At 37.3% G+C, this 25,736-nt stretch overlaps 1 long non-coding RNA gene across 5 annotated transcripts in view; it reads right to left on the reverse strand.

Moving 5' to 3' along the window:
- The window catches only part of LOC115601547, a 103,987-nt gene that overhangs the window by 71,448 nt on the left and 6,803 nt on the right, over positions 1 to 25,736 (reverse strand). For 3 of the 5 annotated variants that reach the window (XR_003989383.1, XR_003989382.1, XR_003989381.1), the window contains exons 2-6: positions 13,410 to 13,514; positions 11,893 to 11,993; positions 4,507 to 4,649; positions 4,081 to 4,171; positions 3,497 to 3,670 (exon numbers count right to left, since the gene is read on the reverse strand). This is a non-coding gene — a long non-coding RNA (uncharacterized LOC115601547). The remainder of the gene's footprint in view (positions 1 to 3,496; positions 3,671 to 4,080; positions 4,172 to 4,506; positions 4,650 to 11,892; positions 11,994 to 13,409; positions 13,515 to 25,736) is intronic. The other 2 variants (XR_003989384.1, XR_003989385.1) reach the window with 2 other exon arrangements.

Below are 25,736 nucleotides of genomic sequence, written 5' to 3' on the forward strand. Positions count from 1 at the left end.
AATGCAACAGAGGCATGCAATACAGTCTGCTCTATGGAACCAGGTAAATCACAGTTTGCAAAATCATTTTCCCCTCTAATAGAGTCAAAAATGGTTATTATGCTTTAAGGTTGCTGCACTTTATCTAATTTATTCTTCCATTCCCTAACTGCCTAAGCGGTTTTTTCAAACATTGCATAGTCCATCATATGTTACATCTATTTTCTGTATGAGAGCAGTTGTCTTGATTTCCATAACAAAATAATAACACTTTGTGCTATTGTGATAACAATACTGCAACAATCTGAGATATCCACTAGCTTTTCCATCTCTGCTTTGTGCCCAGTAAACGGAGATTTCATCAGCACCTTCCTAATCCAGTAAACCAGTGCTAAAGCACTGGGCAAAGAGTATTTTACATATTAACAATGCTATTCATATGCTAATAACTCTTCTCTATAGAAGGACCTCTTCCTTCTTGCATCAATAAAATTTTAGATCAGAAAGATGTGACAACTGATCTTGAAGGATGTGGCTACTGCTCACTTATCCATGAACAGCTTAAGCAATTTGTTCAGATAGAAAGTCCAGGTGTCTTTCTTAGTATTGCAAAGAGTCGGTACTGAAAGGAGTTAGTGAGCTAGCAAAGTATTTTTCTGGCTTTGGCATCACACTAAAACTTGAGCTTTTTGTTGTGAATTGTACTCCCTAAACCAGCTATCTCTATCTCCTTACCCAGACCTCTCCATTGTATGCTGTCTGCCAGCCAGACATTTTTCCTCTTTCATTTCTGTTTCTTTGTACTAAAACTTCCAACCTCCAAAACTTCAGTACCTTCTTAGGAACATCAAGTCACTTGGCAGGCTAATTGCTTTTCTGCTAGAAGAAGTTATCAAGTGAATACACTATTTTCTATAGTAATTACAGAATGACCCTAGGGCAGAATGTGTACAACAATAAATCTCAGTAAGAAAGCAGATCCTGCTATTGTAAATGGACAAAACTCCTCTAATGTCAATGGGGTCGTATCTGTTTCTATGGGCAGATAATTTGGCTTGTATTAGTAGGCCATTGGTGGATACTTCTCTTGTCTTTTTAGTAAGTATTCCTGTATGAACTCCACCTGTCATTGCAGGAAGGCAATTACACCTTTCTTACCTCCAAGGTTATGATGACCAATACTCCCCTAGAACCAACAGTAGAAAATATAATTCAAATAATTCTCTCCTTTGCCAATGCATGGATTAGCCTGCTCACTTTCATTTTGAGAATATTTCAAACTGCTGCTCAATAAAATCCCCAGACGGCAGAGCATTTAGATTTCCTTCCTCAGTCAATAATAAATGTATGTTCCTTTTATTGTCCCTATTAAAAAGCTCAGGTACAATTACATTAGAGAAAATTTTGTTCCTTTCCCACATATTCAGTTAAAGATTAAACTTCTCTGTGTCCATTGCTACTAGGACAAGGACTCAAATTCTACACGGGATGTATCAGTCTGTTGTTTGTTCGGACTCAACTGCTTGTACCAGTGTGAAGCAGTAGCCATTATTGATCATGTGAGGTCATGAACATAGAAGGATAAAAAAAAAAGAAGGAGCTAGAGAGAAGTTTTTAAACAATTAACCCTGACATCAGGGCAGGACACATGTCTGAAGACAAAGGGGGCAAATGTTTATGTCAAATGAGGTCTTAATACTTTCACAGCTATTACCTAGTATGTAACATGCCTTGTTTAAAGATGTTTGTTTAATCATTTAACTCATAGCTTCATTTTTTTCCTTGTAGTTATTTTGTCTACAGGAAACACAATGCAGTGTTTTATGAAGGCTGCCATTAACTCTGTCAGTGCCCTGAGAGACAACAGCAACTGCAAATAGTAAGCTAAAACCAGAATTGTTAAGCTGATTATGACAAAAGCTTAATCCATAAACCCATCTTCACAGCAAGGAATGAAGGCCACAGAGATAAAGGTGATGGCTGGTAGTTAGATGCCTTGGAAGATACCCTGCAGGCTGTCAAAAGTAGAGTTAACCCTGAAATTGCAAAAAGTTTTTCTTCTCTGGACTGGTCCCATTTTTAAAAATCCTAGAAAAAAGCATCCCTGACAACATAAGTGACGAGAGATTTGGATCTCAAAGTCTATATCACAGTAAATAAACAGATTAACCTACACATATATGTGTCTACTTTATCTCCAGAAACCTGTGGAGTGTTTGAAAATCCCATAAGCAGAAACAGAGGTAGATCTGTTGTGTGAGCTCCTAGACTTATAAACAATCAAACCAACTCTTTCTTTGACGAAATAGAACCAACGTCCTTAAAGGGAATCTGTATTGACTGAGATATGTGACCTAGCAATACTATCACATCTTTTTGGCAAGCATTTTTACAAAGACTATAATAATGCCAAGGCAAGTCCTAGTACATACTACTTCCAAGGAAGACCCATGGCAATACACTAAGGTTAAACCAAGAGGTAAATGAATCTTGGCTACAAGTGTTAAAAGAAATATTAAAACTGAACCTCTACACATGTTCAAACCCCTGTTCTTCCAAAGTCTAGATTCAATAGTATAACTTCTACTGTTTAAATAAAAGTTCAGGATTTCTCATATATTAAAGAAAAAGAAGTATCACTCCAGGGCGCTTCTCACTTTACCTCAATATTGCAAAAAAAATTGCAGTTGTTTCTAATTATCAAGATTAATGTTGGTAACCATTGCTTCTGAATATATTTGTTGTAGTCAGCTGTCTGCATTTCTGCTTCTCTAGCAACAGTCCAAAAATAAGCCTGTTAGGTTCACTCCTTCATGTTTAAGCGGCTTTTTTCTGTTCCTCAAGTCAGGTGATACTTGGTTAGTTTTATCTCTATCATGTGTGATCAGATTTGAAAAATGACTTCAAGTATACTCTCTCTTTGTCTTTATTTTAGTTTTGAATTTGGATTTTTGTTTTTAAGTGACAAAATTACTGTATGCTTCATTGTGCTGTGTCTTGTTGTTTTAAAGCTTCTCATGTAATTTCAGATACTCTAATGGCCATTTCCCTCAAAGATAGGTGACACTTGGAAAGAATTAAGTCACTGTCAGCTGCCTGGAAGACAAATACAAATCGGCCATGATTCTGACCAGACCTGTTTGTTTATTTTCGTCCACTTCAATTTCTGTCAGTAATTCCAGATAAACTTACAATAAAAATACTACCATGGTCACCAGAAAGTAAAGGGTGTTGATGAACACAGCTAGCATTAGTGAACACCAATAGCAAACATGGGCACAGACGTGAGAAGAAGGAGTTGGCAGGTTACACACAGAGTTAAATCCATATAGGAAGAAAATTTGGTCTAGAAGCCCTTGAGCTCTCCTGAAGAATGACTGGTTTCTTCTCTTGGAAAGAAAAGTACATTTATCTCAAGATCGCAGCTGCGTGTAGTTGTGAAGTTAAAATTATGGAATGATTTTGTTGTCAATGCCAAATTTTACAGCAGCAAAAAGTAGCCCAAAAAGGTGCTCACCAGAAATCCTGATGAGCTGTGTCTCAGGGTCTGATTCCATCATTTTTACATCACCACGACAGTAGTGTTTCTAACATATTGAACAAATTAATCTATTCAGCATGCACACAGATTCATTGCTCATTATCCTGAGATCACCTTTGAATCTCCAAGTACTTCGTAGTCTTGACTATTCTGCAATGACAATTGGTTTTGAAAGAAAGACAGCGTATTTATGAAGTGAATTCAATGATAAATAATAACCCTTTTCTCTATGGTATAAATATATGACTATTAAAACATATGTTGAAGTAAGGAAAGATTGCAGTCTTACTAATAATAGTCCGAGTTTTCAAACATGCTAGGTAGCAGTTTCCTCAGATATTTCACCCCATAGAATGTATATCTGTAAGCAGTACCCAAATTTCTAATCAGACTTCTTTTTTCCCCAGGGCACTCGAATTTCAGTTCAGAACAGTGATAAATCCTTTAATCTTCATAAACAAAATAAATTTTAAAAAATCTAAATGGTTGCTTGTTATTTATATTAACTTTTTAAAAGATCTTCAATGTTTTATTTTATTCAAGACAATTTTTACTCTTACCTTTTATCTGAAAAATTCAGATTGATACCAAAATCTTCATATTTCCAAAATGGTATCACTCTTCATAATTCATCCTTCTCCACCAAAATATCTGTATTGAAATAACTGAGATTACACAAACCTTGCCATTTACAGGAAAAAAACCCATCAAAAATGAAAATGAAATTGGGACACTATGGTTATGAATATGTATATATCATCCCATTATAAATGACTCTATGTTTGAACATCAACATTTAAACACAGAAGTTCCTAACAAAAATGTCTTTGGGCATCAGCTGCTTTTAAAGTCCTGGGTTTAAAAAGTGGCTGCGAGCAGATATTCCAGGACATGTGTGTAAATTTTAATTCAGCTTAGTGCAACATTTCTGAACTTGGGAATAAGATGCTTTTGAAAATTGTATCTGTACGTTTTTGGTTACATACTTTCGTGTTCAGACTTTTTTGTTAGATTCTTCTTCTGCGCATTTCTCTCTCTTCATCTATATTCTTCCCTTTTTTATATTCTTCCTGGGTTTTGTGGTTAGATTCAGTTTTCAGGAGAGGCTTTGGGAATACTCCTCTGAATACTAGAGAAGAAGAACATGGGTTTTGCCAGTTCTTATGTCATGTAAGATGTAAATGTAAGATGATGCTCCAGTACAAGCACATAAAGTAATTAACATGGCTTCATTGTTGATTAACTTAACTGCTTCTCAGAGAGTGGACTCCTGACATATCAAAAACTTGTAAAGAATTTAATTTGTATTCTAGTGGTTTCCCTAGATGTCTAGAAGCAATTTCTACTTTCCCTCTTATATCAAGAAGGAATTTCAAACCAGTAAGTGAAGAGTGTTCGAAGCAAGAGGCATTACAGTCAACATCACTTTAAAAATGTTATGCATGCAGTGAAAAACGTAGCTGAGAGATAGAATGCAAGCTTTGAGCAATTATAGCTGACAGATTTTTTTTTTCAGAAAGCACACTATTATTGATGTTTCATTAAATTGACAGCTTCTTAGACAAGAGAGAGCAATTTGAATTAATATATTATGCATTATATACATATATATATTGCCATTTGGTTACTGTAATTCCTGATGAGATAAAATTAGAAGCATAGGTTATTTGTGGGTATAGCCAAAAGTGAATTTCAAGAGAAGTTATGTAGTGAATCCCTTTAAATTAATGAGGCATTGTGTGTATGCCTGTGTAAGAAAATGTGTGTTACCAATAACAGGAAATCTTTCGGTACAATAGTAATTAATCATTTTCTTAGACTTCCAAGTCTACTGTATAGATTCTTTTTGAAAAGTCCTTGATAAACTTTTGCCTGTAGTAAGAGGCTAATGGATTGATAAGGATGTAGACTGAATAATTCCATGACTGAACATCTCCATGATGACAGCAGAAGCATATGCACTATAAAACCTTAGAATTGCAGCGATTTAATTTCTTGCTTGTGATTAATGAAGTGGTAGGTGTGTCTATTTTACACAATGCATTTCAATGCAGATTTCTTCAAGCTAGTCTAGAAGGTGTGGTATATCACTAAAACCAGAATAAACACAGAAGAAAACAACTTACTACTTTGAAGAGTTATGCTCCAACTTTTTTTTTTCTTTAAGAATAAAGTAGCATCTGCGACCAGCACAAAACTGAAGTATTTGGACACAACCGCCAAAACATGATAATTTAATTTATTCCTTCTTTATTTCTTTGTCTGAATATATAAATTTCAGAAACAATGTAATACATTTTGCTTATGTCTTATCTATGTTTATGCCCTCACTTCTTTATTTGTTTATTCTAAGCTTTCCCCATCTGTGACAAACTTTTGCACAATGCAATAAATTCCTGAGAAAGATAGGAAGATTAATTGTTACTTTAACTGGGATGTTAAATAATTTCATAGGACATGTGCCTCAGAATTAAAATTACACACTTTTTATTTAGAAAACAAATAATAGTAATTTATATTACAGGCTAGAGGGGTAAGTTTGTATCTGAACAGAATGGATTCACTGTATCTGTTGGAGCTCTAGAAAGAAATATGCTTTTTTTACTTATTAAAGTGGTTTATTTAAAGCAACTTCAGCTGTCCAGAAATGAAAGTTTATAAAAAGACCTAGAGAGGACAGGAGGATCACAAAACTGTGATGCTTCTAAAAACCTGAGCATAAGTTGTCTTTTAGTCTCAAAAGGCTGAGGCTTAAGATGAGATGAGCACACGTTTATAAAGAAGCTCAGCTGTGTTATCCTTACATCCCTATACTCTCCTAACATGAAAATATTTGTAAATGTCTCTAGACAGAAGTTTCATATCCTTAAAGGGGGAAAACGTTCATTGGTGGATTTTCCTTTGTCAGTCATGGTGGTTTTACCAATGTTCTTTTTTTACCAGAGATTCCTCAGGAAAACATTGCAAGTCATTGCTGAGTGGTCCCTGCACATTAACAATTCCCAGAAATTGTATAGGAGGTCACAGAATTCTTTAAAGATCTTTCTCTTTGTCAAAATACTGTTTTCTCTATCTGTCCACAACTAAACTAAGTATTTTCGCTCTGGTCTTTCCTTGTCTCCCTGGTTCTTTTCTTTACTGTTCTCCCACCTCATTTTCCAGTGATATGGCTCCACTTCCTGTACTTCCTCTCCTGCTCACTTTCTTTATCGCTCCCTCTTCATAACCAAGTCAGGTGTTATGTAACCCCATAGGAGTATATTACTCTCCCTCCCTGAGTACTCAAATGGTTGTTTCTACCAATGCCTTCTGTGCTGAACTTCCGTGTGCCGACAGTCTCACTGAGTTTAGTGCATCTACACACCCAACTGAAGTTACTGAAAAATGTTTTGAAGCATTTGCTGCATGACAGCTTGCAACCAGATTGCAGCAATTTTTTATAGCAATACTCAGCATGTGTTATATTCACTGCTTAAATACCAGGAGAGCCCCTCAAACCAGCCTGGTGGACTGAAGTGATGCACAGACCTGCCTCTGGCCCTCTCTCTTGACTAAAAAATTACAGAAAATGCTTAGCTCTGAACTATGCTTGACCATGTTGGAGTGAAAGCTATAATGACTCAAACATCTCTGGGCAAAATTTGTGAGGGCTAATTCAGAAAATTGAACACTTCTTTATTAAAAATATGAAAGGCACAAAAAATTATAAAAGTACCCGGTATTTCTCAGTTCTGTGCACTTCTGACACATGGTATTGTAGCAGAAAAGTAAAAAGAGAGGGATATGCTTTGCCCTTGAGAGTAATAACATGATTGCAACAAGATAGTTTCAGATCCATTGAATATTTTAAGCCATTCACTTTTAATGTGTGTTTCATTAACTTTGGGGTGGGAATGAAAAGAAGGCTCCTTCATGTTGTTTTTCATACTGTTCCACTTCACTATTAAGCAATGATGCCAAGCTGTTCACCAGGATTGCTGCTAGCAGGCTTGAACAGCTTCTGCCAAGTGTGATTAATTCAGATCAAACAGAGCTTATTCAGTAGAAGAGATTGGCAGATAACATTTATCATCTCTTAAGAAAGTTGGGATTTCCAGAGTGATGTCAGATAAACTTAGAGGCTGAAGGATGTTCTTTAGAAGAGTTGCATCCATTTTGATTAGATTTGAAACCTGAAGAGAACCTCATTTACATGCAAAGCCTCTTCCAGTGGTTAACTTTGTTTTTGAAAGAACAAGGTGTATAGAGACTCTTATCAGGGATTACATTTTTTTTTTTCATAAGTGTAAGAACTATGTTTTAGGCTATATGTCTATAGGTAGTACAGGGTAGTCTGCTACTGGCCAAAACAGCATCCTCAGGCTGTACGTATGGTGACGGAAAAAGGCATCCTGGATTTAATTCCTGGATTTGCTTTGTTACCCTGGGCAATTAAGTCCTACTGTTTTTTGCTCTTTCTGTCTGCTTGGCAGTCTAAACTTTTGAGAGGCCCAGGCTCAGAGGACAGCTGAAATACAAAACACCAACTTGCTGGTTTAGGTGCACATCTTTTTAAATAACAAGAAGATTTTAATGAGGAAACTGAAAGAGGTTTAGTCTTTACCTTTCTCAAAAGTCATTATCTTCAGGTCAGTTTCCTGGGAGCTGAGCAACAGAAAATCTGTGTTGAGAAACTCGTTCAGTTTCTAAGATCTATTGCTTAGCCTTGAACCTCTAATACGAACCACTGCACAAAGATCTTCTTGGAGTAATAGTTTTCCACTTCATCCTCCTTCCTTAACCAAACACAACCCTAATAGCAGTGAGCATAATAAAATATCGCATAAAAGCAACTTCCTAGCTGTTGTCAGCTAAACTCTGAGACACCCTGTGTTGTCTCACCTATTCTGAGGCAGCAAAAAGCTCATTAGTACCAGGTGAATCATGTCCCCATGTTCAGCCAGTGCATCCTGGGGTAGTCATTGCCCATCTAAACCTGTCTTGGGCAGAAAGACCTTTGCTTCCCTCCCATTTTGGCAGTACCTATTCTGCCAGAGCTTGTATTTCCCTGCAATGACAAAAGTCTTTTTTTGATATCACTGTAACCTAAGACATGTTTCTCACCACTGATTTCCACAGACTTACTCTTTTGAAAGTGTTGCAGTTCCCAAGGCTCCAAATCATAAACTTCATTTTTTCTTTTTACAGAAAGGATACTTCAATAAAAAACCCAATAGTAATAGTTGAGAACAAGCACAGTTTCTTTTCTGTATAGGAAAATTAAACAGAAAGAATCCTATTTTCTTATCTCAGTCTATAGGCACTTTTAGGTGCTGCAGGTAGTATTTTTGGTATAGTTGTTTCCTCAGTATGGCTGAGACTATGACTTAGATTTTCCATTCCTAAATGAAAACCTTTTAAAGGTGCCCTGTTATTTATTTGTTTATTTTCTGAAGCATCCTGGACACCTTAGTACATTTACGAAGCACTTATCTGCTATTGATAATGCACTTTCATATTGATATCACAAGTTTAGAAATATGCTCTCTCAGATGCCCTGTGCTAGTCCTAATTACTTTCTTTGGCGTGTCACCCTTAGCAGTAACTTTGGCAAAGAGGCATCATTTTATCCAAGACCAAACAGCAATTTTAAAAGAAAATAACAACAAAACTCAACAGCCCAACTCGTATAATCTAACACTGGAATTTATGCCACGGCTCATCTGGCCAATGTTCTGAAGCATGTGCCTCTGACTATCAAAGATCTGGTTTCTATTCTGCTTGCAAATAATCATTTCTGCTTTCAGTGATGGTTGTATGACAGATCCCTCTGGGCAGTGGCAATATGTTCCACTTAGCTTCAGCCTTCACTAGCCCAATATGTTTATAAAGTAATAGTAATTTAGAGTTATGACCAGAGTGGTAATATGGCTGCATCCAATCTATCCTTTGAGCTGTTTACAGACAGCTTAGTCTTGCTCTTAGTGCTGGAGAACCTTGGCTCTGAGACCTCTTTAACATCTTCCTCTATGCCACACAGGAGGATTTGCAATCCTTGTCCTTCGCCTGCCCCTGCACAGCAGCAGCTTGAGATTGCTGGCTCAGGTGGCACCACAGTTCCACAAGTTGTTGTGCAAAGTACATCATATCCTGCAAAGCCAGGAGGTGCAGCTCTGGTCTGTTTCAGGAGCTCAGAAGAAAACAATGCCAGCCCTGTGCAATACAACAGTTATTTCTACCTCTCTCTTGCGAGGTCCTTTTAAAGTTTCCAAATTAAATTTGCTCCTCTTCAGATCCCTGAAATGCCACTCTGAGAACTGCGGCAGCTCATCTCTCCTCTGGCAAATGTCCAGTGGTCCATTGTACCCCTGTATCAAAATCAGCTGCAGTGAAGCAACTATAGGATCTTCTGATTTACATTTCAAGATACAACTGAAATCAAGCTAATTCAAGGCTTTCTAGCAGGACAGAGAAAGTCACTTTTCTCATACGAAATATAAGGAGCACAAGCCACATCAAGCAGTTCATGTTCTTGGTAAGGACAATTTAGAAGAAGGCATGGGGCTTGGACAGTGGAATTTTTGTCCCTATCGCCTCCAGAGGTGAGAGCATGCCTGCCCCTCCCCGTCACCATCCCCACCCTGCCCACCACACTACTGCAGCAGCTATGCTGGGGGCTGCTTTTGCCCCCTCTTTGCGCACACTCACCCTAGGAACCTGCCTGGTTTGCCTGTGACAACAACTCAACCAAAGAACGAGCCACTCTCATCACGAAGCCTGCCATTAGAGAGGAACGGCTGCAGCCCCTCCTAATGATAAACCAGCACTGAAACACAATTTGAAGGCTCATAATCTCCTCTATCTGGTTCTCATACCATTAATGCCACCAGTGCTGTGACCTTTTAGCAAGATATCAGGTCCTAGCAGCAGGCTCAGAATTGCAAACTTTAATTAAAAACTGTATTTTAAAATAAAACTCAGTTTAGATGCACTGATAAGTGATTTTCACCATGTGAAATTTCAGAGTGCTTTGCTGAGAAAAAAATCATTGCAAGCTTCCTATTAATTTCTGGTGTAGCTGGGTTTCAAGGACAGTTTTATTAAAATTGAGCAGAGCCTTATATAATAAACCCTTTGCAGTTGTTATGACCACCTGTGCTACCTCCTACCCTCATCCATGTGACATAGCACAGCTAATTTTCCCACTTCCCAGCAAGGAAATTGAGCTGCTACAATTTTAGATTGTGGGGCTTGCATGCACATATTTTAGACTTAATTATTTTTCTGTATGGCAAGGCTGGAGCTGGCAGAGGTTGTATCTAAACACCTTTAAGAGCTCTACCTCTGTGCAGAACAGTATAGAAGTTCAGATAAAATCATTAAAGTTCTTGAATGGATATGAAAGCAAGAAACAACAAGAGGAAAATGAAACTGGGTTCCTAGTTGAAGTGCAGAGCACTGACTGTACAGAAAAGGTCCCAAAGGAGACAATCTTAATGGATTACTGTTAATAAACATTATGGTTTATTAAACAGTTTATAAAACAAACAACAGGATGGCACTCATCTAAACTGAAACACAAACAGGGAAATTATGACTCTTGAGGCTTACTCACCACAGATACATTACTTCCTGCTCGCTCCTCAGCCCTAGGTCTAAGTTTTATGAAAACAGTAATTGCTCCCCACTGCCATTCTTAACCACCAATGACTCAGTAAAGAAAAAAAAATAACCAAAAAAGCATACACCAGCTTGATCGGGTCCCTGTGGATCAGCTCTTTTGGGTTGTGCCAATCTCTTTTTAATTTCATGGGGAAAACCCCTTAGTCTTAGCCACAAACAAACACCAGAAGACTGCTCCTTTTCCACAAAGGAAAAGCAGGACGATTCAGTTAGCGAAGAAACTTGGCAAGCTGAAAAATGGAAGGTAGGGGAGGAGACGATAATTAATGTATACGAGTAGTTTACATGCTGTCTCCTCTCCATGGTGAGAATGTAGCAAGCTGTCTAATTGGAGCCTGGTTTTGGCTCCTCTTAAATTCTGCAGAAAACATTGCACTTCACAGCCTGCATAGTTCGGTTTTGTAGGTTTTGGCCACTGAAGAAGCCTAATAAAAATACTGGGATGAAGAGGACAAGCTATTTCAGGCATAACATTCTGGAGCAACGCAAAGAGGTCGCAACTGGTGAGAATCTGCATGAAATTGCATTAGGCACAGATGAAGTGTCCGGTCATCCTTCTGCCCAAACTCATAAATATATTAGCACACACAACCGTCAGATTCACATCCTATTTTTATATCCAGCAACTGTGCTCTTCACTGCTCTCTGTCAATTCTGATCAATTGTTGCTGCCCTTCAAATGAAGTTTTTATTTTGATTTCAAATCCTACCTTGGGTGCTGCCAGTGGATTTGTGTCTAAAAAGGTGCAGTGACAGTCTGGCAGGAGAGTGGATGGTGATCTTTCTTGCAATTACTCAGTCTGTGCAAGACCTAGAAATGAAAGCTTGATTACCTAAATATTTGCAATCTAATTGGTTATTTAGGTATGAAAAAAAAGGAAATACTTAGAATTTAATTCCCAATATGCAGAACCGAATGTTAAAACAGCAACAATGCCTACTAGTTTAACCAAATAAAGTGGATAGCTATCCAGTAAATTATGCAGTAAACTACAAGCAGATCTTAAAGATAAAAGCCTGGAAGCCCTTAAAGTTTCACAGCTGACATTTAGGGGAGTGAATTGACTGAGGGAGGACAACAGAGTCACCTGGCAGAGAAATGGGAAAACTAGTCGTGAGTGTTCACATGAGCGGTGTCACTACTGGCACCAGCCCCAGCTTCATGACTCTCTTTACCTAGGTCCCACTGTGGCCTATAGCTAACGAATAAGAAGAATTTAAGTAAAATGAAGACTAGAAGAAATCTGCATCTTATAGCAAAATGCAGTCAGGTGTACAACATTTCAATTTCAACCTGCTATTTTGGCGGTGGTGGGAGTTACTGCTTTTGACCGAAGTTAGAAAGTGCAACTACTAATGAGGTTCAAGGAAAGAACACTCAAAGAAAATGGCACACACAGAAGGGCAAAGCTACAGCTTCAAAAACTTATATGGAAGTATCCCTGCTCTGAAACTGTTTACTGAGGTTACAACCTTTATTAACTGTATTCGTTTCCTTCTAAAAGACAGACTTCGAGTATAAATTATTTGGAAAGGCCAGAATCTCCACATTAATTTACTGAGGCTTTCATCCTTGTGCACAGCAATGTATGTTTTAATACTGCTCAAAAGATATCAAATACCTTCTTTCCAACCTATTCACCAGCTCTAAATGGGATTTGACATTACGAGGTCGGCTTTGCTTTGCCTCATAGATGACTAACAAATTTGCAGAGACACAGGTTCACTGTTCTCACATGGATCACTGCTCAACAGACCACCAGTTTTTGATGGCAAACATTTAACTTTCAGCCATTAAGTAGAAGATGAAATTCAGGTTGTAACAAATTACCTTGCACCTAAACAGTGTTAAAGTTGCCCATTAGGAGTGCCTTTAGACAGTGGAACAGCACATTAGTTTTAAATTGCAAAGTTCAGTCAATGGAGTGATAGAGTTCAGACCTGAAATGTTTTACTGAGCTATTGAAAGGCTTGCACAGTGAAATGTATCTACAGTGAACAAGAGTAATAGATATATTTCTATAGTCAGCAGAGGTTTGGAATCCCTTCTCCTTCCCTCCCTGCCAAAAGAAAACAAAAATTCTGAAATGCACTATATAATGGTAATTATAACTTATTTGTCTAAAAAGTTGTCATATTAATCTGATTTCACTGTAATACAAACTATGCAGGCATCCTGAAGAAAATATATTTTCACCATGGTGACATTACAGTATGTTATTCTTACCTGCTATGAATTGGTCTTTTCTCTTTTACAATCATGTTGCCTATATGGCTGTTCACATCAGCTTCCCAGTTGGGAGTTTTTTCCACTTTGGGTAAGACTGGAAACCTATATAAGGGAGAGGAATACAAAGAAGGAATATATAAAGAAGGAATAGAGACAGTGGTACTGTTTGGGACAGGTGTGTAGAGATGAAATAATTTAAGATACTGCACTTAAAAAAAAATCTCAATTGAAAACTTTTTATAAATATTTAGCAAGTCTTATTTACTAGGGTGCTTTTTACTATATCATGATGAGGGAGTATAAAATATATGTATCTCATGAAAGTTTGGTGCAGAGGCTGGTGAGAACAAGCTTCCAGAAGAGATGAGAAACATGGGGGTTTTTAGTGACTATCTGGAAATGCAGCTAGGGGCATAACGCAAGTAGCTCTCAAACAGAACATTTACAGGTACGTCATTGATTCTTGGTGTTTTCTTCCTCAGGTTTACTCCCTGCTTTGAATTTCTTTACTCCATACTTTCTTGGCTCTCAAAAGAAATCTCTTGTACTCATCTCTACTTTTAACATCTATTGCAGTTTCTTGAATAATCACATTCTTCTGCTGTACTAGAGATCCTAAGAGGAAGAGAACAGAATGGAAAAGAAGATGAGGGTTTGGGTTTTTTTAAATAAATGACAAGGTGAAAAAAGAATTCATATTGCCTGCAGGGATAATGAGAGTAAATTATGCTTTTCTGCTTCCTAATGCATGTGTTCAGAGTGCCTTGAAAGGAAGATGGCTAAACAGAAGGAGGCTGTCTTTGGAGGAAACCTGGGAGATGCAAAGAAGAGAGTCCAGTGGAGAAGGGGCCAAATAAATGTAAAGACAAAATACATCAGGAATTATATGGAAAGAACCTCAAGGAACTGGAAGGGGAGCATCAGCAGGAAGGAAAAGAGATGAAGGAAATCTATGCCATTTATTGTTTTATATAGTTTATTTGGTCAGCCCATCTAAGCTCTTTTTAAGCTATTCCACTTTGTTCATACTGAGAGCTGGAAATTCACCAGTGTAACTAGGCAATATTCGGCATAATAAAGATCATAACAGAGCTATTTGTAAATCTACCAGAGATGTTGCTTGTAAATGTACCAGAGACCTCTGTGCATCTTTATTACTAATTTAAAAGATATTGCATTCACCCATCGGTGAATGGATAAACAAATATCAGGCAGAAAACTGCCAACTTGGAAGTCCAGGTGAACTCCTCCTACATGACCACTGTTTCTTGCTAAGACTGTTACTTCTCAAGAACTCCAGAAGATACTGCCACTTGGAAGAAACCTACTCAGCTTCACAAGTCTAAAAGCCAAAGGAAATGGGTACCATGAATACAATGTCTCATTCTCCTTCTATAAGGACTGGATAACTTATAGACCTCCTGATCATTTTCTGCAATTATTGTGGCAATCAATCCATCAATACTGAAGAGAGATGATTGTTTTAGATATCCAGTAGAAACATTTTTCTTTCCAGAAGCCAGTTACAAGAAAACTGCATAAAGAAAAAAAATCTTAACCCATATAAGCAAAAACCACACCTGTAATGAAAATTATCCAAATGTTTCAAAAACATTAAAATTGAGCACTGTATAACAACTTTTGAAATGAGCCAAAATAACCCCCAAAATGTCCAAATAATGCGGCTACTACTCACCATGATTACTTGATCTATCATCTTGGAGCATGAAACATTTCACAATTGAAGGCCATAAAAATGTGCTCAGAAGGATATATTATAGAAAGAATTCTAGCTTCTCACTGTTGTTTGTGTGGGAATTATTGTGATAGACAGTTCTGCTCTTTGCGTGTAACTAGTGTGTCAGCCAGTGCTGCTGAATTAGTGCTTTTACTTTTATGAAAAGAAAAACATTGTATCAACATTTCTTCGGAACTGAGGACACAGTTTCAAAACTATGAGGAAGAAAATTGAGTTTAAACTTTGACCTCCAACTAACACTGAGTTAGAAGAAAAGGAGAATATACACCCTAAAGATCAAGATCACAGAACTTCATTGCTATATGTGCAATCATTATTTTACTTAATTTTCAAAATTAAAAGATTGAGAAATCTTTATTAAGATTATTCTGTGCAATTAGAACAAAACCCATCTAACCTGAATAAAGCATTTCAAAGACTTTAGAATTATTAGTACAATAATGCCTAAGTACAACATAATCATACCATGGACCAAATCAGTGATGTCTCTGTTTTTCTTTTCTACATACCAAATATTTTGAATAAAGACATAAAAATTTTTCATTTCTTCAAGTATGAAGCCAAAAAGCCTTCATATAGATTTATGTTACTACAAGTAGAAAACAACAATATGCTATCTAAATGGAGAACTGCCTGTTTCTTTTTATACTTGTTTTTATATCAATATCTCCCTCTTTATTTAACCTGTGGCAATGAAAGCCAAGGTCAGTTAAGCACTATGATTAAAAAAACCCAAAACCCATATAAATTTGGGATATCTTCTGTTTTTGTGTGTGACACTCCCTAATGAACTTGTTCTTTTCTACACCCATTTTTTTAAATGAAGACTACAGTGTTTGAGGTGAATAGTCAGCATACATTCAGAGCATCAAATAATATTTTCTGTGTTACCAATTCTATTTTGTTTCCCATACTGCCTCAGTCTTGTTAGTGATTGAGATGTTCAGAACAGCACTGAGGTCTTTTTTCTCAGTGGCTACAGGGGCAAAAGAACGCTTAAAAAAGTTCTTGACAATATTAGGATGTTCAGCAGAGAAGAGAGCAACTTGGAAAGATCTGTAGGAGTTTTTTCTCAACAGTTTCACACTTGTCAAGGGCAAATCTTCAATTTCCTAATTTTCAGTGTCTTCTTATTCTTGACATCTTCAAGCTACACTTCTGCCTTCACAGTCACATCATGCTAGATAATTACAATATTCTCTCAAAAAGTACTCCAGCAAGGAATGGGAAAGCACCTAGTCTCATACTTTGAGGTTTTTTTTCCATCGTCCCTGTGCTGCAAAAAGAATTTTCATTAGCTCTCTGCAGAGAGTGGAAACAAGGAAGTTTTGCGCTATGTTTTCCCAAGTGATATCAGCAATGAAAAAGGATGGTAATAGAATGTGACAGAACGACATTCTTCCTACGCTGTTTTCTAGTAAAACTTAAAATGGTTGCATAAATTAGAATTTGACAGTGTGTTGTGTTAGGACTGGGTAACTGAGAGCCTGGGTACTGGATCAGCTTTCATCTGGAGTTGGAATTCTAAAACTTGCCCTAGCGGTAGAGAAATCACAGTTGAGATGGGCATAAAATAAGAGAAACAATTCCTGTACAGAAAAATAAGGGGGAAAAAGGCATTGGTAGTCAACCAATATCCAGGGTGGGTTAGAGAAAGAGAATATTCTCAATATTACCTTGAGAAAATCTTATTTTTGGCAAGGATGTCTCACCTGATCACCCAACCCATTTAAAAAGTGTCACTAGTTAGGCTCAGAAGAAGTAAGTGCTAAACTCACCTCTGGTAACCTTGGTATTTGCATTTTAAGACGAAAACTTGTGTCAAATAAGAAACCTGTTTTCTTCCTTTTTTAAAACTTTATTTCCCCAGTGGAAGCATTTAGACAAAACATATTTTGACCAAAAATTTCCACAAATTACAGATATTTCAGGAAAAGATCAAACACTAAAATATCTCAGTGAAAAGTGGCAGGGCATCAGTTTACAAAAGTCAAGGCATAAGCAACTTACTTACTGAATAACACTGGTAAAAACCGAATCTCTCCATGACTCCAGTAAAAATGGCCCTATTCCAATTTCTTTGTGAGTCTTCTCATTTAAGCCAGTTCTTAATATATTTTGTGAGAGCTGCAGTGGGTTTTGAACAGTGCTAACTGTTATACATAACATGAGGCCTTATGCCAACACCAGCTCATTGGGAAACGCAACTCTTAAGAAACCTTCCATATAAGACATGCATTTCCCATGGATATAGAGTCAACTGACTAATATAAAGCACTAGAGAATGTAATTTACTGCATAGATGTTTAGAGGTCAAAACTGATGGGAGGGAAGGGAAGGGAAGGGGAGGGAAGGGAAGGGGAGGGGAGGGAAGGGAAGGGAAGGGGAGGGGAGGGAAGGGAAGGGAAGGGAAGGGAAGGGGAGGGGAGGGAAGGGGAGGGGAGGGGAGGGAAGGGGAGGGGAGGGGAGGGGAGGGAAGGGAAGGAAGGAAGGAAGGAAGGAAGGAAGGAAGGAAGGAAGGAAGGAAGGAAGGAAGGAAGGAAGGAAGGAAGGAAGGAAGGAAGGAAGGAAGGAAGGAAGGAAGGAAGGAAGGAAGGAAGGAAGGAAGGAAGGAAGGAAGGAAGGAAGGAAGGAAGGAAGGAAGGAAGGAAGGAAGGAAGGAAGGAAGGAAGGAAGGAAGGAAGGAAGGAAGGAAGGAAAGAAGGAAGGAAGGAAGGAAGGTTGGTTTACAACCAATATGTATTCATCATGCATCATCTTTATAGGACAGGTGGTGCTTCCACAAAAGCCTGCCAGGCCATCACCTGTGTTTATAACATTCTTGGTTTCTTCACACATGCATTTTAGCATGGTGCGTTAAAGTTTTGCTGTTCAGCTTTGGAGAAACTCATCTACTACACAGTGGTGCTGTCTCATCTTAGTTAAAGCCATATGGTGTTCTCTTACAGGTAGTAAGTTATACTGCTGGGAAGATAATCGTATGTAGAGTGGTGTTACACATTCATTTTGGGAAATGTCTTAAAACTTACGGGGATATCAATTTAAACCCACCGGGTTAAAGCATCTGTGAGAAATTACGATTGTAATTGGCTGTCTTGGTTAAGGTGCTCATGTCGTGAAATCCTAATACTGCTTTCCAGTAGAGTATTGCTTCCCAAAGAGAATTCAAAAGTTGAAATGAATGAAGTGACAAAACTATCAATGTTAAAAAACCAAATTCAGAAAATATTAATTTTTAAATTCTTCAAGTAGATATGCAGTAAGTTAAACCTGGGTAATACCAACATACTGAAAGAATATGTACAAAAGGAACATTTGACACAGACATCTAATATTTAAACAGCATGCATTTTTGTCCTTTTCTAAAATGTCTGTGTTCAGAGATATGGAATAGTTTTATTTGTACCCAATGTTAATCCAATCAAAACCGTCAGGAAAAAGTATAGTCTGCCTCTCACTCTTTAAACCAGAGACCTATACTTCACTGTGAATTCAGCTCCAGATTTAAATTCAATTCATACAATAATGCATCTTCAACTTTGAATTTTTTCCAGCTTCTGAATAAGTGTTTGAATAAATAACTCCTTAAATTGATTAAGTCCCTTTTCTAAGAAACATAAATGCAGATATTTTTATGTCAACTACTGTTCATGTCTATGTTTGTATACGGATATATTTGCCAACCTTGAAATGTAATAGTGCAAAAATGACTTTTAAGAAATATTTAGATGAAATGTCCTGCTTCAATCTGTAATAAAATAAATATTTTTACATAATGTCTCACAGGTTTGTAAGAAAACTAGCCTGGTATCATATCTTTCCGAGGCTGCTGAAAGAGATGCCTAACGAATGTGAAATGATACTGGCAAGTGATCTCAGTAACCTCCCAGGTTGTCAAATCTTAGGCTGCACAAGTCTAACAGTTCTTTTATAAAGCCTCTCTCTTAGCAACATTCCTCAAGCCCAAAGGCTCAGAACATGAACATTTTAAGGGAAAAGTGATAAAGATTCACTAGCATTGATAAGCTTCATTTTGATCCAGAAGCAAGTCACCAAACTCATTAGCAGGTAGAATTATAAAGATAATGGACTAGGATTCCTATGGCTTGGTCATACAAAGCTTAAAGTATTTAAGTTCATTTTGCCTTATTACAGGGTTTATGGTAATTTGCAGTCATGGTCTGCAGATTCCTTCTAAATGTTGTTTCTCTACAAAGAACCCAAAGGGAGGCACAAAGAGCCACTAAATTTGTTTTAGTTCTCTAAGTTTAAAACAGGAGTGACCACTCTATGGCTCACATGCCACAAGGGATGCTACACACTCTCAGGTGTGACGGAACTCATATCTCAAAGAGAAAAAGAATTACAAACCAGAACTCTCAGAAAACAAACCTGTAAAGCAACAAAATTCAAGTAGCAAATAACCAAAATGAGCAATTTGCAGTCAGGAAGACACCTAGTGATGAAAAGTTCTGCATGTATTCACAGCAGCACAAATCCTTAACAGCTGCCTGTTTACCTCATCTGTGACTGATGATGCTTCAGAAAAAGAAAGTGATAAAGGGCAAAAAGCCCTCAGAGAATGCAGCCAGGATCTCACCTGCCTCATTTCATGAAATAACTTGAAAAGTTTCTTCAAATTTTGTTAAAAATGGGTATATTGTGATCATGAACAGGAAGACCAAATCATTACCAAAAAAAAAAAGGATAAAAAAAAGAGGATGACACAGCAAGGAGAAAAAAAATAATTATAAAATAATATAATATAATATAGGAAAGCCACGTCTTATTTACAGACTGATTTTCAGCCTACTTGGCTTGTAAAACTACACCCACAAAAAAGTTCATTGCAGGGTAGCATTTCATGGAAACCACAAAGAAATTATTCCACAGTATCTTGGCAAATGTGTTATGTGATCATCTCTTATGCCAGAAAGAACAACCACCCGGTAAAACATTTGTTTGAAGCTCATTCATTCTGTACACACACAGAGACATACACATGTACTTTTGCACACACACACATATGGTTGTAGATACATAATGGCGTAGGATATATACAAAGACATATCCGTACACACAATATATAATGAAATAAAATGTAATCTATGATGATGACAACAAGAAAAAACTCAAATTCAAATTTACAGGAAATAGTAAAGAAGGCAAAGAAACAGCCAACACTGATGTGCACAGCAGTGACCTAGAAAAAGTGTATAACAATTGATGGGACTGTATTTTCACACAGTATAGTGATGAAAAGAATGTTAGGAGGTGCCCAATAATATATAAACCCAAATTACTTTTTAAACAGCTGAATATAAATAATTTTCACTTGCAAGTCATGAGAGATGTGATTCTACTGTCACTATACAGCTGAGAGGTTTTGCTCAGTGTATTTATGGAAACTTTGCAATAATTGAAGAACTGGTTTTGCTCACTTCCTTCTACCAATACTGCCCAAAGTTTGTTCAGAAAGTTGAAAAATTGTCCCAAAAGTCTGAGAGCTATTGGAAATAGACAATATATGCCCAAATAGGGCACATACCTTGACTGGTAAGGAGAACACTGTGCCTTCTTGCTAGAACATACAAGAAGGAAGGTTTGTGCTGTCAGTGTAAGTTTTTCACATACTATGATGCTATTCATCTAAAAGCCCCATGAGTCAAAGGCTTGACATCACTCGTTCATGTTAAAAATTCTGCTCTTCATTGCATCAACTAGGTATGTGCTCATTAAATCACCAAAGCACTCATAACTTGTTCAATGAAGAAGCATGAGACAATATTCTGTTGAAGTGCTCACTGAGTGCCAAAAGGTAAAGACTTTCATAGGTTTCAAAACTATCAGGCTAAAGCATTTGTAAGAGTTGTATGAAGACTTGTTCATTAAGACCTCAAACATTCAAAGACAAGACAAGGACTGGTTCAATGATCTAGCTTTTCTTACAAACTCATATATCATCTCAACAGCTTTACACAGTTACTGCAGTTTAGATGTCACCACAAACACTTATGGAAATCCTATACTCCATTGCTTTGTCTGTACTGTAAAGTCCTTAGGTGAAGAAGCCCTAAATAGTTTTTACTTTCCCTTCTACCCAATTTGCTAACTTATTTTCCATGGTGTTACTATGTCTTCGGAAAAGTCATTGGTTTTCTTTCCTTCACTGCACTGGATTTCTAGAGCAAATTACTTTCATACCTTGGTCTTTTTTGAGAGCACGAAAGAATAGAAAAATCCTCAAATCAGTGCATCTTTCCTTCTTTATGTTGAGGGAATTCTGGACATTGTAAAACAAAAAAGAGGGAAGATAATGAGAGTATTTTGGAAGAAATTACAGACCTGTGTTATGGGTTACATCTCAGTGATACACAGAAGTTAGGCTGTGTGACTCTGACTTGAAATAAGACTGCTGCTGAAAGATGAGATTATCTAAACAGCTGTCCAGGCTCTAAATTACTTTCAGTACTTTTTACAGAATGCTTCTACATTAGTATTTTGGTTCAGACCAGTGATTAAACTTTGGGTGTTCCTACTCACAGTGCTTTGGTCTGCATCACAAAGCAGTCTCAGAGTGCACAAACTGGTCCGCTTTGGATTAAGACAAAACAAAGAGTAATGCCTCTGTGAGCTCTCCTTACATGCCTCAGCCACAACTGGGTATTCAGTCTATGGGATAAAGGAAAACGTAGGAATGCCTACAGTTTATCTGCTGGATCCTCAGCACCATTTGTTTTTCTACACCTAGCCTCTCACTTGTGTAGCATATACTGCTAAGATGTACTCTTTCGTAAGACCTGTAATTTTATGCTGTTCCTAAATATATCTGGAGAAATTGTACCTTTAATACGATCCAGGTTATAACTACAAATAAGTTGGACAGCACTGGATAGAATGGTTCAGGATTACCAAAGAACAGGTGAAATTATAGATTTAGTTCTGAAATAAAGTTTAATTCTAAAATAATTGGTGGATTAAATAAGGACAGCATAATAGAAATCAGTGGAGTCAAAGTTGACTGTGCCATCTGTGAGTTTGGCTCACAGGCTCGCTTTGCTAGTCAATGTTGGAAATAAAATTGCAATGCCCTAATTACGTGCTTCTTGTGATCCCTATAAATACACTGAATATAGCAATAACATGCTTAAACACTTAGTGAGTCCTTAGATACTATTAAGATAAACTATTTTTTTTTTAAGATAAACTGGACAAAGTCAGCTTTGGCCCATTATGTGTGTAAAACAGCTGTCAACCTTGACAACCTCACTACATCAGAAAGTCTCACCAAATGGCATATGCATTCTATCAATGCACAGAATTTCTTACTGTGACCTATTTAAGTCTATTACTATTTTCCAAAAATTTTTCAGAAGACCTAATAGAAGTATTTAATCATTGAAGTCTGGGATCATCAAAACATTTTTTTTTTCCTGTGTATATCTTAATTTATAAACTTTGGAATTTAAACTTGTATTTCAATCATGGAAGTTAGAAAAAAAGCACAAGATACAACATTTTTTGCCAAAAGATTCTACGACAGATAATTGCAGAGTTAAAAAAGAATGATTTCCTGCCTCATTTTATTGTCAATAGAGAGTACAGACAAAAGCATGATTCATTTCCCATTACAATGTTTGCAATGCCACCGAAAAATAATTAGTGTTACTCTAGCATTCACAGAATTCCAGACTCCTGAAGTTACATTAGTTGCTTGCATTGAAAAATGAAGAGCTTTGTGACTAACCTTGTACAACTGAAGGGTCTCACATTATCTTGTGAATCCAGCTAGCTCTTTCCCGCCTTCCTTATGTATTTCAAACCAGAATGCTCTCAGCCTTTTCCATATTTGGTTTCCAAACCTTTATAGTGGCAGTGATGTTTCAAATGTATAGTTTCCATCGAATGGGGCCAGATTGCTCTGCCTGGCTGAAGGGTCAGGGTAAACACATTTCCAATTTCAAAGCTATTTGGTTTGGTAATTCCAGATGGAGAGATTCTGAAATCTATATACACTCATTTTTGTGTTTACCAAAAGGCTGTTTCAGACCACAATTATTTCCATAGCTCTCAAGTAGCCAGAGTCCTCACGCATAGCATAGTGTCTAACAAAGAACCAGAATGAGGAACTCCAAGTATTTACAAAAGAGAAACAAAAGTTAGCATCCCAAACTTAAAACACCACAGACTTCATCCCACCATTTATTGGGGGTGAGGGGAGAAGCATTGTCTCAAAAGTAATTTTAACTAGAAAACTGAAAGAAAAGGAGCTTTTAATCTGTGAAAATGGTGATAACTTTGACTCTATTTATCTTTTACATGAAGAGAGCCCTCAAAGTGAACAACGTTTTAAGAAATATGGTGGTTTCACATTACTGTGGTAAACTGAACTGCAATCAAGATGATTGCTTGGATTAAATATTTTGGTTACAAATTTGCAGTGCTTTGTCACAACTTCTTTGAGGCTATTAACATTGTTATCTGTATAGAAGTGGTGCCTAGAAGACTCACATGAGATCAAATGTCTATCACTATAGGCATTTTACAAGTGCCCTTATACACACTCATACATAAATACCAATGAAATACACTGAATGGTTGAAGGAAAATGACAAAGAATTGGAAAACCAGTTGCTCTGGGTCAAACTGGGCACATCTATCCTGCCTTGCGTTGGTCTAAGAGTGGACTCACGCATGCTGTACTCCCTATACTGCACATACCACGCTGTCAGGAAGACCATACTGCTAGCGCACTCCTTATCTATCTCCTACAACACGACTGCACATCATGGCTGTGTAGAGCAACTCAGCAAGAGATTTATCAAGTACCCCAGTTTGCAGAATCAAACACAATCACAGAATTGTTAGGGTTGGAAGGGACCTCTGGAAATCATCTAGTCCAATCCCCCTGCCGAGGCACGACCACCTAGAGCAGGTTACGGAGAAATGCATTCAGGTGGGTTTTGAATGTCTCCAGAGAGGGAGACTCCACAACCCTCGTGGGCATCCTGTTCCAGTGCTCTGCCACCCTCAACATAAAGAAGTTCTTCCTCATGTTGAGGTGAAACTTCTTATGTTTCAGTTGGTGGCAAAGATGTGGAGTTCACACTATAAGCGTTTCAGTGAGTTTTACTTCAACATAACTAGTATAGCCCTGTGGGCTGAGTTATCAATAGCATGCTGCAAGGCATCTTCCTGCTTGATTTGATGTCAGGGGAACTCAGTTTGTGTGCTCTGAGGCTGCTCCACGGTACAAACCAAAGCTTATCACGTAAGCAAGCAAGTGAGGATAGCTGGGGGATTTGATTCAAAAGTACACTCTTGACCCAGACTGCAGTGCTAGCATACACACATACATAAGTGCTGTGCCACTCTAGGAAGAGTCTTGCCTGCTCTGTCAGTCAGAGGTAGATTCAGCCAGACACAGCCCGTCCTTAATGTGAGAGGAGGCATGCTTTGGGAAACTTGTCAAGGCTTCCCCCTTCACCAAGCTCTAGGATGCCAACAAGGTCTGCAGCTTAAAACGGGCTTGTATTCAAACACCTTGGATTTGAGTGTCTTCTGGGTCAATCATCTATTTCTGGGAGAGCAGCCAGAATGAATAAACCCAGATCCCCTCTCAGCCAATGGTTTACCGTCCAGAGCACATTTTTATCTTCAGTCAATATAAACTCCACAGAAATGGTTGCCATAGCTCAATAACTTTACTGTTATAAAGGAGTGAATTCATTCACCTTCCAACACTTTTGTGCTGTCATAAGTTCATGTTAGCAGCTGCACTATAAAGCTAGCAATATGAACTCTTCAGTTGGACCACTATTTTTATAAAAGTTATTATACAGAAGAAAATTTCATTTTCCAGGTAATTCATGTGTGACTTCAAATTTTTATTTTCTCTTAATAATTTTTTCTCTCACCAGGAAAGTATGTTTCATAGGTATATCATGTATCATATTTTAAATGACAAATTTTAGTACATGATATCCGATACCACATTCAGTATTTTAAATAATAAGGAATCTAAAACTATAGGGAAAAAAAGTGTCATATATCTCTATTCCATAAAAAGAATGTTTATTAAACACATAAATATTTAAAAATAAATGTTATGTTAGAATTTCGGGAAATGTTGGTTTCCCAAAGGTAGTTCTTAAAATTTAAATGGAAGAGCATTGCTCCTAAATATATCAATACCCAACTATCTGAAATAGATTATGAACTGTTGCAAAGGAAAAAACTGTCATTATTTGCAAAAAAATTTATATATGAGTGTTTATATATATGTGTACATGCATATTTATGCATGCACATGCATGCATACATACATAAGGTTAATTAACATGCGTATACTGAATGTTATATTAATGTATAAACATGCAAAGCAGAGACCAAAACGACAAACTGTTATTTCAATATTTGTTTCGAAACACATTATTTTAGGCTGTACTCTCTCTTGCTGAGAAAGTCACGTCATCTTTAATCCATATGGACAAAAGCAGTAGGAGATAAATACTTTTTACTTCTACTGAAAACTTTATGACTTGTGTCATTTTGCCCTAACCTTG

Source organism: Strigops habroptila, chromosome 2 (genome assembly GCF_004027225.2).
Source record: "Strigops habroptila isolate Jane chromosome 2, bStrHab1.2.pri, whole genome shotgun sequence".
Taxonomy (NCBI): domain Eukaryota; kingdom Metazoa; phylum Chordata; class Aves; order Psittaciformes; family Psittacidae; genus Strigops; species Strigops habroptila.